Consider the following 12,623-nt stretch of genomic DNA (forward strand, 5'->3'; position numbering starts at 1 on the left):
CATAAAGAAACAACAAAACACTGAGTCGGCAGACTCAGGACCATGACAAAAACCTCAGTTGTGTACCTCTGGTAATTAATGGAGAGATTAAGGATGATGGTCTTGTTGTAGCTTATGAAATTCCATAAATGGCAATGAAAAATCAGATTTAGGTTTCAAGAATATACAATGTGGATCCATCAGCTCATCCTACATATGGGTTATGTTTAGCTTCTCTGTGCATCAATATATTTTACTTTCCTCATTAAAAACATGTTTCTTCTTTTGAAACTTCTTTTTTTCCTCTCCTGTCTTAATTTTCAAACAACACCGAACATCTAATTCTAATGAGCCTTGCAGTGGACTAGCTTGAACTGGAAAGCAGCGGAGTTAGATGTGCCTCAACACTTTTCCGGGTTTGTTTAAGGGCAGTTCTTCTCCTCGTCTTTAAAAAGTGATGCTTGGGAAGAAATCCCCATTCGTGTCACCTTTTAATATGATGGGGTTGCTGGAGCTTATCCTTAACTGTCGAATTGAAATGCATTGTCAGGGTACATAGTGGGCACAGTCAATCACTGGGCTAACACAGAGACAAGCACTCGCACTCACGTCAATTTTAGAAACACCAATTAACCTAACAGGAAAATTACAGAGACAATTCAGTTCAATTTTATTTATATATAGCACCAAATCACAACAGCAGTTATCTCAAAGTGCTTGAGACAGGACACAAGACAAGCTTGTGGAAGAGAGTCAGAAATGAATAATAATTAATGATTCACTAGCCGGGCCCACGTCCTCATTTTATGTTTGACAGCGTTTTTGTAGGCAAAGTTGAATGGCTTGGACATGAATTGAACTGTGTTTGGGGAAGGCTTCCAAGGGGAGGGAGGGTGGGGCACATAAACGAGAATGAACAGCTTGTAGGAACCTATAAAGATGAGAACCAGAAGGAGCATTTATGGAGGCGTGGTGCCGCTCCTGAAATTCCGATACTTAATCTCCAATTATGCGAACCCAGCCCAATTTTTACTCTTTAAGTGTGCGTGTGTGTGTGTGTGTGTGGGTGGGGGGGGGGATATGTGTGTATTCACATCATTTATGTTAATGAGAGTGTGGGGAGTGAGTTGGAGGGTGGGGTGGGCTGCTTTTAACTATGTAAAGCACTTTGTGCTACATTTTTTGTATGAAAAGTGCTTTATAAATAAAGACTGATTGATTGATTAAATGCAGAGTGCTACATAAACATGGCCTGGGAGCTTAATGGTCCTCCACAGTATCTTTGGTGTTCCTACGACTGCGCTGTTCTAGCAGACCCAGTAAGGGGGTCACAGATCCAGTTACCACGGGGACCTCTGCTGCCTTCACTCACCAAATCTTCTCGAGGTCCTCTTTCAGCCTTTATTTCTCTAGCTTCTTATGTTCATTCCAACTGATATTACTATCACATATAGCTATGTCTCTCACTAGTGCCTTCTTCCTTAGCTAGTCCACCACTACTATGTACAACTGGTTAGCCATCACCAGTTTTTCCATCTGTATTTGGAAGTCCCACAGGATCTTAGCTCCACACCCACTAGAATGGTTGAGACCAACCATTTTGACCATTTTGACCAGAACAGAAACAGCATTAGTGAAGGTCGCAAATGATCTTCTTATAGCCTCTGACAGTGAATTCATCTCTGAGCCTGTTGTGTACTAGACCTCAGCGCAGTGTTCGATACTGTTGACCTAATTTATTACAAAGATTAGAGCATACTGTAGATACTAAAGGCTTGAGTCACATCTATCATGTTACTGGGAAGTCTTCGTCATACACAAAGGTTAATTAGTAGTTCTGGAGTTCCGCATGATTCTGTGCTAGGGTCAGTTCTGTTTATATTATGCATGCTTCCCCTAGGCAGTATTATTAGAAGGCATAGCATACATTTTCACTGCTATGTAGATGATGTCCTATTATATATTAAAACATGATATACATCCTCCCTCTGAAATCCAGACGACAGTGAGTCTTTTCTTGCTCATCTGAAACTTCCACTGTCTCCCACTATTTTTCCTTATCTGGTAGTATATAAACATGCATGCTCAGCACAGTGTGCCAGGTAAAAAATTAGAAATGGGGCATTAATGATGCATTAGCAATCTGTGGGAGAAAAAAAAGTCACAGTAAATTACATGCAGGCAACGTAATAGTACCATGGCAATTTATACTTAATGGTTACGATAAAGCTATTTTAACCATTGTACATGAAAAAACCTGTGATACAAGTTGATATATCGCCCACCGCTAAGATGATGCACAGCTTAAAATTTCCATGAACCCAAATGACACCAATTAATTAAACTCCCAGAGTGTCCTAAAGACATAAAGACCTGGATGACCTCTAATTACCAGCTTCAGATAATACTGAGGTTATTGTACTGCCCTAAAAATCACTTACTCTCGATGGAATTACCTCAGTCTCCAGTAACACTGTCTTGGAGTCATTTCTGACCACAATATGTCCTTCAATGCACATATTAGACTAATATGTAGGAGGGCTTTCTTACATTTGTTTAATAACTCTAAAATTACATACATACATTCTCAAAATGATGCTGAAAAACTTGTTCATACATTTATTACTTCTGGACTGAATATTTGAAATTCATTATTATCAAGTTGTCCTAAAAACTCCTAAAAAAGCCTTTAGTTGATCCAAAATGCTACAGCGAAAGTACTGACAGGGTCTTGAATAATCAGGCCTTATTGTAAAGATCATAGTACCATATCACCCCAATAGAGCACTTCGTTCTCAGACTGCTGGGTTACTTGTGATTTCCCCCCCGTTCTGTGGAACCAGCTTCTAGCCGGTCATGGCAGATGGCTGCCCCTTTCTGAGCCGTGTTCTGCCTGAGGTTTCTTCCTTTTAAAAGGGAGTTTTTCCACTCCACCTTTAGCTAAAGTACTTGCTCATCAGGGGTTTTCTGATTATCGTAGGGTCTTACAATACCTTACCTTACAATATTAAGCAGCTTGAGGCGAATGTTTTTGTGATTTGGCACTATACAAATAAAACTGAGTTAAACTGAATAGAGTTCCAGTCCACACTTGGCACAGATGTTACTGTATACTGTGCTAGCCACTTGGTTATGGTGTTACATGAATGTCCAGACTGCTAGCATCTTGGATCTTGTTGCTAAGTGCTGGAATGTCTCGGGGGCATCTTTGCACAGCCTGCACCTGGGGTCTTGTCTGGTGCGGTATATGTCAGGCTATCTTGTCTTTAGAACCTGTTCCTGTGATGCCATGATTGCTGCCTCTCTGCTGTATTTCTAGGATTTCTCGATTATCGGCCACTTCTTCTATCTGCCAGTGCTACATGCTGTGCAAGGGCCTGTCCTTCCATGATAGTTCCTCTTTTTGTTTCTTCCTTCTTGCTGAGGGCTTATTGTGAGACTGGAGGTGTGGGACCTGATTGACTGGTATTCATCAATATATTTGATGATAACATTGGTGGGTTTAAGTACAGTCATTGGTGTACAGCTGGGGGCTGAGAATGCAGCCCTGTGGTGATTCGGTGCTGAGTGACGGGGACCTGCTTGGGTTGAGGGGGGTAGACAGTCTCTGATGTGCAGAGAAACTATCAACTCGAAAAACTTCATGACATGGCTTCTAACTAAAATGAGCAGTGACGGTCTATAATTCTGATGTTATGCACCAGTCGTGGAGTACATAAACACAGAGCCCTTTCATGATTAGATGATCCACGCCGGCTGCAAAAACCAGCCTCCCCTAACAACACACTCTGAACTTGCTGCTCCACTCCTCCCCTGCAGCCAAGCCACCAACCACACCCCACCACATATATTATGAGGAAATTGCATTCACAACCTGCAAGGTTGGAAAGCTCAAACACACACTACGTAATTAACCGACTAATAAAATAATAAAATTCGCCTCACTGAAATGCGGCACCATAGCACGTCATATTATTCGTCAGATAGTTCCACTAAAATGCTCCAAAAGGCACTAGCAGTGCAAACACACTAAAGATGTCCAACCTAGTCATTCAAATTAGTAGCAGTAAAGCCTGACAGACACCTCAGTCAGATACATTGGCAACTACGGCCAATCAAACCAGTGACATTGACTAGTGGTGTGTGGATGTGCTGACATATTGATTCTTTCAATACCAGATATTTTCGTTCTAGAATTGATTAAAATATTGATTTTTTTTTTGTAATTAGGGGTACATTTAATTTATGTAATGTAGTTTATGATTAATAGGAATACAGTGGAAAATAAATATATTATTGGGATTGTGTGAATGATTGGTAGGAACTAATTCTTCTTCTGCCTGTCATAGTAATAACAGTGGAAAATAAATATATTATTGGGATTGTGTGAATGATTGGTAGGAACTAATTCTTCTTCTGCCTGTCATAGTAATATGTAAAATACAGTTGTGTAAATGCATCACAGCTCTCATTTGCTCACTCCCTCAGTTCATGACCGTAGGCGGAGTCATGTGTGGAGCTATTTCAGCTCCACAAACAGCAAAGACACATGTGACACGTGGCAAGGCCACAAACCTTGTCAAATGCAAACAAAGGTAAATTATAAAACATAATAAGATGAGTTTATGATGAGGTGAACTGAAGAGACGAAGACGGACAGGTGCTGCTGGGTGAGAGAAACTGCTTGAGGAGACTTTTGGTGTTGCAGGCAGGCTCTATCCTGGTGCAGAGGGAGAAAATGCTGCTGGCAATGTTGGAAACTGACTTACATCTAGGCTTAGGTTTTTGTGTCTATCTTTAAATGAGAGGAATTCAACACATCCTTTAAAAAATTCCATTTGTTCAAATTGTAAAGCACTGAAAGTAGATTATATACACTAGAGATGGATCGATCTGATATTACGTAACGGTATCGGTCCGATACTGACCTAAATTACTGGATCAGATATCGGAGAGAAATAAAAAATGTAATCCGATCCATTAAGTATCACAAAAGCACCTCACAAAACTTGCAACATAGCGTAACCCAGCTCATAATCTTAGTACGTCAGAGGAGTATGCTTCATGTGATAGAGCGGCTGTGGCGTGCGAGTCCTGTCGGCGGTCTGGTTGAGCATTTGGAGCCTCGCTACCGAACCAGCATTTCATCTCAGAGAAAGGTATCCCAGAGAAGTAAAGCCAAGTGTGTAAGTTCATCTCTGAATGTTTGTAAAAGCATTCCCACGTTAAGCTTAACAACCAATATATGGAGCGACTGCCTCTTCTCTCTCCCTTCCCAATGTTCCCTCTAATTTTTCATGTGTCTGAGCGAACACACAAACTCCCTGAGCGTCCCTTGGACCACTGTGAGCAACATTAGACGTGTGCACTGTGGTCACGCCAGCATCGAATCCATCCAAGTTACATGGTTTATTAAAATAATCAAATTACAGCATTTATGTTAGACTACTTTTAATTAACTGCTTTAGCCCACTTACAATGAAAATTTAAAAAAATCTTGTTCATGACCTGTGCAGTATGTTAACACTATTGGAAGTAAAAATAACTTGAACTCCAATTTTGAAAACACAAATTTCTTTTTTTCTTTTTTTAAAAAGTAAAGCTCTGACTTGTATTATGAGTCCGAGTCTGTAGTCTGGGAGAGAGTCTGTAACTCTCTGTCTGCAAAATACAGTATATAATAACCAATGTTGGGCAATTAATTATATAGTTACTTCTTCAAAAAAGTAACTGAGTTATGCAAACAACAAAGTTTTTTGCAGCTGTTTATCTAAAAATGCAGCCAAGGCATTTTTAAAAAAAATAAACATTTCAAACTATTTACAGAACAATCAGGTGTTCTGCATCAAATTTGATGCCACACAAATTATTTATGCCACTCCAAAAAATAATTTCTGCCCACTATGAGATAAAGGAGAACAGCAGGCCTGACAACAGGAGATGTATCACTCCTGTAACACCTGTAACATGCAGCAGTCGCCTGCATGTTACACACACAACAAAACTATTGACTAAACGTCGCAAATCTCTCACATCTCAAAACACCGCCGTCACTCCTAAAACTTCCCCCTTTCCTAAACAACTAAATGCCATGTTGCCATATCATTTTTTGATTGGTCGCATGGTACTTTTTTCAACGAATAGGAAAGGGTGGGGTTTTTTGGTTTTGTTTTTGCTCACAGGCGGAGAGCGCTTTCGAGCATTTTCCTTATAAAACGCTGTTTTCCGCAGTAAATATAAACAACGTTAGTATTCAGGAAGAAAATGAAACATTGCATATATTTTTATCAGAACTCTGGTTTTACGTGGCCTATCAACACATTTTAAAAACTGGTATAAAGTCCACACTTTTTCCGTCAATTGTTCCGTCTGACCTGCTCACATCTCCAATCGTTGTACACGTTGTCAGTGAAGTTGCCCCCCCCACCTTCTTCAAATCCAACAAAATCGATGTCAAACGTTTGTGCTACGTTTGTGCTGGTTTGTGCTGCAAAAATTTTTGTTTGTGCTCCTATCATTTTAAAGATATTAATAGAAATTTCTAGAGGTCATCAAAGGTCAACCAGCCCCCCCCCCCCCACACACACACACACACACACATTACCCAAATCAAAAAAAATTGGTGTCAATCAGTTGTGCTGGTTTGTGCTGCTAAAATTTTCGTTTGTGTTGCTTCTGTTTTAAAGATATTAATGAAAAGGTAAAGGTCAAAAGGTCAACCAGCCCCCCCACATTACCCAAATCAAAGTGTGTATCAGTGTATGTGTATGTGTGTGTCCAGAGTTCAGCTGAGACAGTGTCCTTCGCCCTGCTAGGCTAAGTAAACAGTCTTCCAGCCAACCCAGGTGGTCTTGCATAGTATAGGAAAAAAGCAGTCTATGCACAGTCTGTTATCAGGGTGTTTTTGTTCAGCTCCAGCCTTGAGACCACAGCTGGCGCTAAAGTGGTAGTCATGGTGGTTTTTACTTTAGTGCGAACAACTCATGTGAATTTCAAAGCTGTTCTAGCAGTCCAACACTGGTCTCTCAATCTCCTGTTGGAGAGCTGTGAGCTTCTCCATGATCTTATCCATCTTGCGCTCCATGATGTTATCAATCTTGCGCTCAAAGAGCAGATTCTGAGAACTCACGACCCCCGTGATCTTCACCAAGATGTAATCCAGTTTTCGCTCAGCAGTCTTATTCTGAGTGTTCACGGCAGCCTCAAGTTTCTCCAAGATCTCATCCATGCTGTGTTCAATGAGCCCATTTTGAGAACTCACGTCCCATCGTTTCAATCACAGTGGGCAGCCTTGTGAGGTCCGCTTTCTTTAATCTTTGATAAGCCAGGGCCAAGCCAGCTTCGATCAGCAAGAACCCTGTTATCATGGTTCCAAAAAGGTAGATGTCTTCAATGTCCTCAATCGACAGTCCCACCAGGCACACGACCCTCCAGTTATGCCACCCGTCCATCGTGTATCCGGCAGGGAAAGTACCTCCAGGACACTCAGGTTCACCCGAGCCCAGACTTCTCGTTGAGAAGAGGGTGTCAATTGCATTCAGGGACCAGTTGATCAAATCCATAATTCCTCTTTTAGGTTTTAACAGACTGTGACAGAGTGTTTCAGGGAAAGAGTGGAAAAAATAGACGAGACTAGACAAGGACACAAGAAGCTAAGCAGGGAAGATAAGGGAAGGGAGAGGAGAAAAGTGCGACCGCCTTCGCCAAGACCCAGAAGAGAAGAGAAGATTGTTTGTGAAAGTTTTGTTCCTCCAGCGAAGGAAGTTGACTCATAATTCCTAGTTGTACAAAATGTCTGAATTTAACTAATGTCCCTGACTTTGGACAAATCACCAATATGTATATTTGAATGCTGATATAGGCTACGTCCACACTAGCCCGGATAGATTTGAAAACGTCATTTTCATCTGAAAACGGTCCGTGTCCCCCCTATTGTTTTCAGTCGTTTTCACAGAGTTGTGCGTCCACATTAAAACGTCCGAAAGCACTTAAGCTCCAGTACTGCGCATGCGTGAAACGCAAGACGATTCGACCTGCCTCAGTTCTGTCTGCCGTTTATTTACTTTCCGGCTCTTTGAAACGTTGCGGCAAAATGTCGAGGTAAAGTTTTTTAAATGGACTAACAATGAGGTGGAGTTGTTGCTGCGAGTAACACAAAAGTACAAAGTTGCAAAAGTGAGTGAGAATTAAAGAATTTGAAGAAAAGCTATCTGAAGCATGTACAAACTGATATTAATCTTTAATAGGGCTGTCAAAATTGAGCGCAAACAAAACAACTGCTGTATAATGCCCTCCGCTATCTTAGTTTAACTGGTCACTTGACTGCATCACATGACTAAAATGTGTCATCGTTTTCAAAAAGTCCACACTGCAACACGAAAGCACCGTTTTCAAATGTATGCATTTTCGGAAGTGTTTACAAAATGCTGCGTTCTCCTTGAGCCAAAACGCCATCTCAGTGTGGACAGGAGGCCAAAACGGAGAGAAAACGATGCGTACAAACGATGCGTTTTCAAACGAAAATATTAGCCATATTTTCAAAGTATCAATTCTTTTGTGCTGTCAGTCTATTTGACTATTGACTGCAAACCTGTTGGTCTCTCAGCATTTAGGCCACCTCTTTGAGGGATAAGATAAGCATCCTCTTATTATGTATCAAATTCAGAAACAACAGGCAGGCCACATCCAGGACCACCAAATATTAAAAACTGTTGATTTTCACAAAATGTTTTCAAACATTTTATCCTGTTGAGTGTAGCCTCTCCGTAAAGTTGCTTAGCAGCTGTTTGGTCGGTTCATTCAACCAAGTTTATTGAAAGCCATTTGCTTCTCTTGAGTGATTTTAAACCCTTGCATTCGTGAAGGTTGAGTTTAAAGGTGATTACACTCCCGTTTGTGCAGGGGGGGACATCGGGGAAATATGGGCTCTTTTCACTGCCATATGTTTTCATGGTTATAATATATGGTGCAGGAACACATTGCGGCTTGTATAGTTTGTTCATACAAAATAGCTTTGTGTAACTGTTTGGAGAAAACCTGATTCATACTTAGATTAATAAGATTATTAGTAACCTTTTTTTTTTTTTTATCCCAATCGTGCAATGGTCTTATTCCTTTAATGCCAAATGTATCATGTTTGATACATGAGTTCTTGTGAGTTACTGAGATATGATACAAAATAAAACTCATATGCAAATTAATATTTAAATTAACAGTAATATTTAAAATTTGTCAGAAGGTAATTATTTAATGGTTCAGTCTTTACAGTTTTAAGATACTGGACATAGAAAGCAGAGGTCAGAGAGGTCACTGAAATTGGAACATGGTTTGAGTCCTGTTCTAAAATATGTGCTTGATGTTGGAGAAGTAGAAGTATTTTAAACTCAAAACATCTTTATATGTTTCAAGTTTTGGGAAGACTAGAATCATTCTGTAAGCTTGGACAAGACAAGATTTGGCAAGACAAATCTCTACTCAGGGTACATTTACTTGCCTGTAGCATTCGCTGCTGGTTCAGTTTGTTTCACTTTCACTGAAGTTGTTGAAACTTCATTGCACTAAACTTTTGAAACGTTTGTCAGTTTTGATATAGAAGTTGTTGCCCTCAGAAAGTACAGCTGATAAAATGAGTTCAACCTGAAGTCAATTTATTTCCAATTATTTTTGTCGATTTTGTGGATTTCTTGTACTTTATCACTCCTCTCTCAGCAGCAGAATCAAGACAGCGGTAAAAGTGCTTTAAGACATGTTCCAATGGAAACATGAAAGCGCTGTGTCAGTGATCTGGGCTAGAAGACAGGGTGGCCGCTCTGTTGAAGCTAAAGCTATTTCTCATTGTTTGGCCTTCGTAACCATGGAAACCAATGCAAAGCAAATGGCATGGCATTGGAGTTCTCATATGCCTCTTCTCCACTTGAGAACAAACAGATCAATAAAGAGAAATTTCCAGTTTAAAAAATCACTTTGATCTCACATCCATTAAACATAATTCATTAGCTAGGTAACCTTACTAAATGTATCATTTAATGTTTGGCGACTGAGAGAATATAGTAGGTAGATTGCAGTAATCTATTTTAAATGTATCAGAAGCAGACAGCGGTACTACAATTTGATGTGTTAGTAGATTAGCTGTCTCCAAGTTATTCAGATTATTTTATGATTTAGTATGGAAAATAAAATGTACCTAATGATATACATATGTGAGTGAAGTTGTCGTGTTTCCAAGTTCATGTGTGAACTTCAATGATGTTGTTTAAATCTTACCAAATCTTCCCTGATAAAACTTGGCCTCTTGAAAAAAAACTTTTTAAATTATAGCCTACAGTTCTGAAAGGCACTTATGAGTGATGTTTTCATATGAACAGGACCAACAGACAAGAAAAAAAGTCAGTATAAAACAATCTGTCTTTTATCATTTAGAATAGGAGACTTGTTATGGTTGTGTTTACCAAAACCTCTTTGCTAGTAAATAAACCCATATGGAAAAGATATATATAAATCTTATAAAGTTTGTATCTGTCTTGTGTGAAACTTGTATGAAAAGCATACAAGAGTCTTTTATAAGTTTTTGCTACAGTATTTCCTTTGCATATGGGAAGTACCAGCAAAATTAATACTTTCCACTTTATTGTTTACAATAATGAGAAACCCTATAGCAGCCTGCAGAAATGGAGGGTTCTCATCTCACAAGTAGGCTTTGGGTGTGCCCCAAATCTGATTTATGCCGCATCCTAGTAATATGCCTGACCTTAGTTTGAGCGCCTCCGAGCAGGGCTCAGTCTGAAAAAATGCATTGTGTTGTGGATTGACCAGCAGTCAAATCAGAGACTCTTTGATACCTACCTGATTACTAGGTGTGCAACAATACTCGTATCGATATTGGACCGTTCGATACAGTGCTTTCGGTTTGGTACACATATGTATCGAACAATACAAAATTTTTGATTTATTTTATCAACTTTTCTTCTGACGATGCTGTCTGTGTTGAGCGCTCAGTGGATCTGCATTTGACTACTCCGCCCGCCTAGGCTGCACTGTCGAGTGCAGATCCACTGAGCACAGCGCAAGCTAACAAGACAGAAGCTTAGCTCGTTGCAACATGGCAACTGCCTCAACGAAACTGCCGAAACTGAACCTCCCCCACCCTCATTCAGATCTGGCGTTTGGAACTATCTTGTTTTTCATGTGAAGCATGACCCTGATGGTAAGCGCGTCATGGACCAAAGTAAAACAGTATGTTGGATGTGCCACGCAATGATCAATTGGTGAGAACTAATGCGTTAGCGCAGTTAGCTTGTTGACGCCGTCCAGTACCCACGCACGGGGCGATCCGCGGTAACTCGTTAACGGAGATTTGCCGCGTTATGGCGTTAATGTGATTTTATTATTTTGTTGTTTCAGCAACATTAAATTTAAAAACTACTTTTGAGTTAAAATATATATTTATAATTTTAATATTATTAAAAAAATTACTGGTGCGCTCAGCGTTAATCTCGTTGAAATGATGTTAACCCATAACCGCATTAACACGGCAAATCTCCATTAGCGAGTTAATGCGGATTGTCCCGTGTTTGGGGCTGGACGTCGCTAATGCGTTAACAAGCTAACTGCGCAAACGCGTTGATGCCGTGCAGCCCCACGCATGCGTTAATGTCATTTTAATTGATGACGCTGACAGCACTAGAAATTACACATGTGTAGGAACATATTTTTGAAACTGTCTTAGCAAGTGTGTGTGGTTATTGCCACTGTGGAATCACACTAAATCCTCATCTTCAGTCAGCTCTGTCCACTGCTACAAGGTCTCTAAATGTCATGAGCACTCACTGTGAAATTGTAATTAAGAAGGTAATAAATAAGTGATCGAGAAACACTCTCACAGGCCTGGACAGACCAAGAGACATCCAGCTAATTAAGATTTTATGATCAATTAGAAACTTTCATGGTGAGGGAGATTTTAGCGCAGTGCAACACAGGGATGTAAGTTAAGTGCTCCTTCATTTGTTTCCTCAATTTCTTTATATACTGTATGTACATTGTGGGAGTTTGACTGAGTGGGCAGTTTTCCTAAATACTCCAACTCATCTATACACACACCCCTCTAGTGTGCACCTCTATCCAGGTTGGCGTGGGAAAGGGCTGTAAAGATGACCAGGCAGATTTAAAGTGGCTAAAAAGGAATGTGCAGTGCCTTTCCAAAGCGTCTCACAAGCAGTGGGCAAAGCCAAGTTGGAATTATTGTCTTTGTGCACAAGAAGTGGTTTTCTAAGAGCAGAAAAACAAAAACATGAAGGAAGAAAAGGATGTAGTCCTGCAGACTATAATGAATTTCAGGTTGAAACTAGATCGTGGACAATTAGGGAAGAAGTGGTTGACTTCCTAAACAGTGGTTCTTCAAGGACTCATTTCAGATGGAGACTGATTCTGCTCTCCATGTCTGAGAGGAAGTGTTGTCTCATGCTGTCATTAGTCACAGCAGATTAAATCACTCCAAAGCTTTTTGGTCACTTGAATTATCAAAAAGAACAAATTAGATTCCTCCCTTCTTTTTCTTTGTCACATACTCCAAAAATATGTGCAAAATGCCCTCTTGTGTTTACAAGCCTTTGAAAGTTGAAGTGACATATACGTCAGAAAACCAAGGC

At 40.1% G+C, this 12,623-nt stretch overlaps 1 protein-coding gene and 1 pseudogene across 1 annotated transcript in view; one reads left to right on the forward strand and one right to left on the reverse strand.

Annotated features, from left to right (window-relative positions):
• Nucleotides 1-12,623, forward strand: part of ca10a (carbonic anhydrase 10 (inactive)a) — a 332,797-nt gene that overhangs the window by 216,625 nt on the left and 103,549 nt on the right. The window lies entirely within an intron of this gene.
• Nucleotides 1-12,623, reverse strand: part of LOC146626151 (uncharacterized) — a 75,542-nt pseudogene that overhangs the window by 53,265 nt on the left and 9,654 nt on the right.

This window comes from Diplotaxodon limnothrissa, linkage group LG8, assembly GCF_057381915.1.
Source record: "Diplotaxodon limnothrissa isolate DT_005_m linkage group LG8, D_limnothrissa_male_GT1.1, whole genome shotgun sequence".
In the NCBI taxonomy this organism is placed as follows: Eukaryota; Metazoa; Chordata; class Actinopteri; order Cichliformes; family Cichlidae; genus Diplotaxodon; species Diplotaxodon limnothrissa.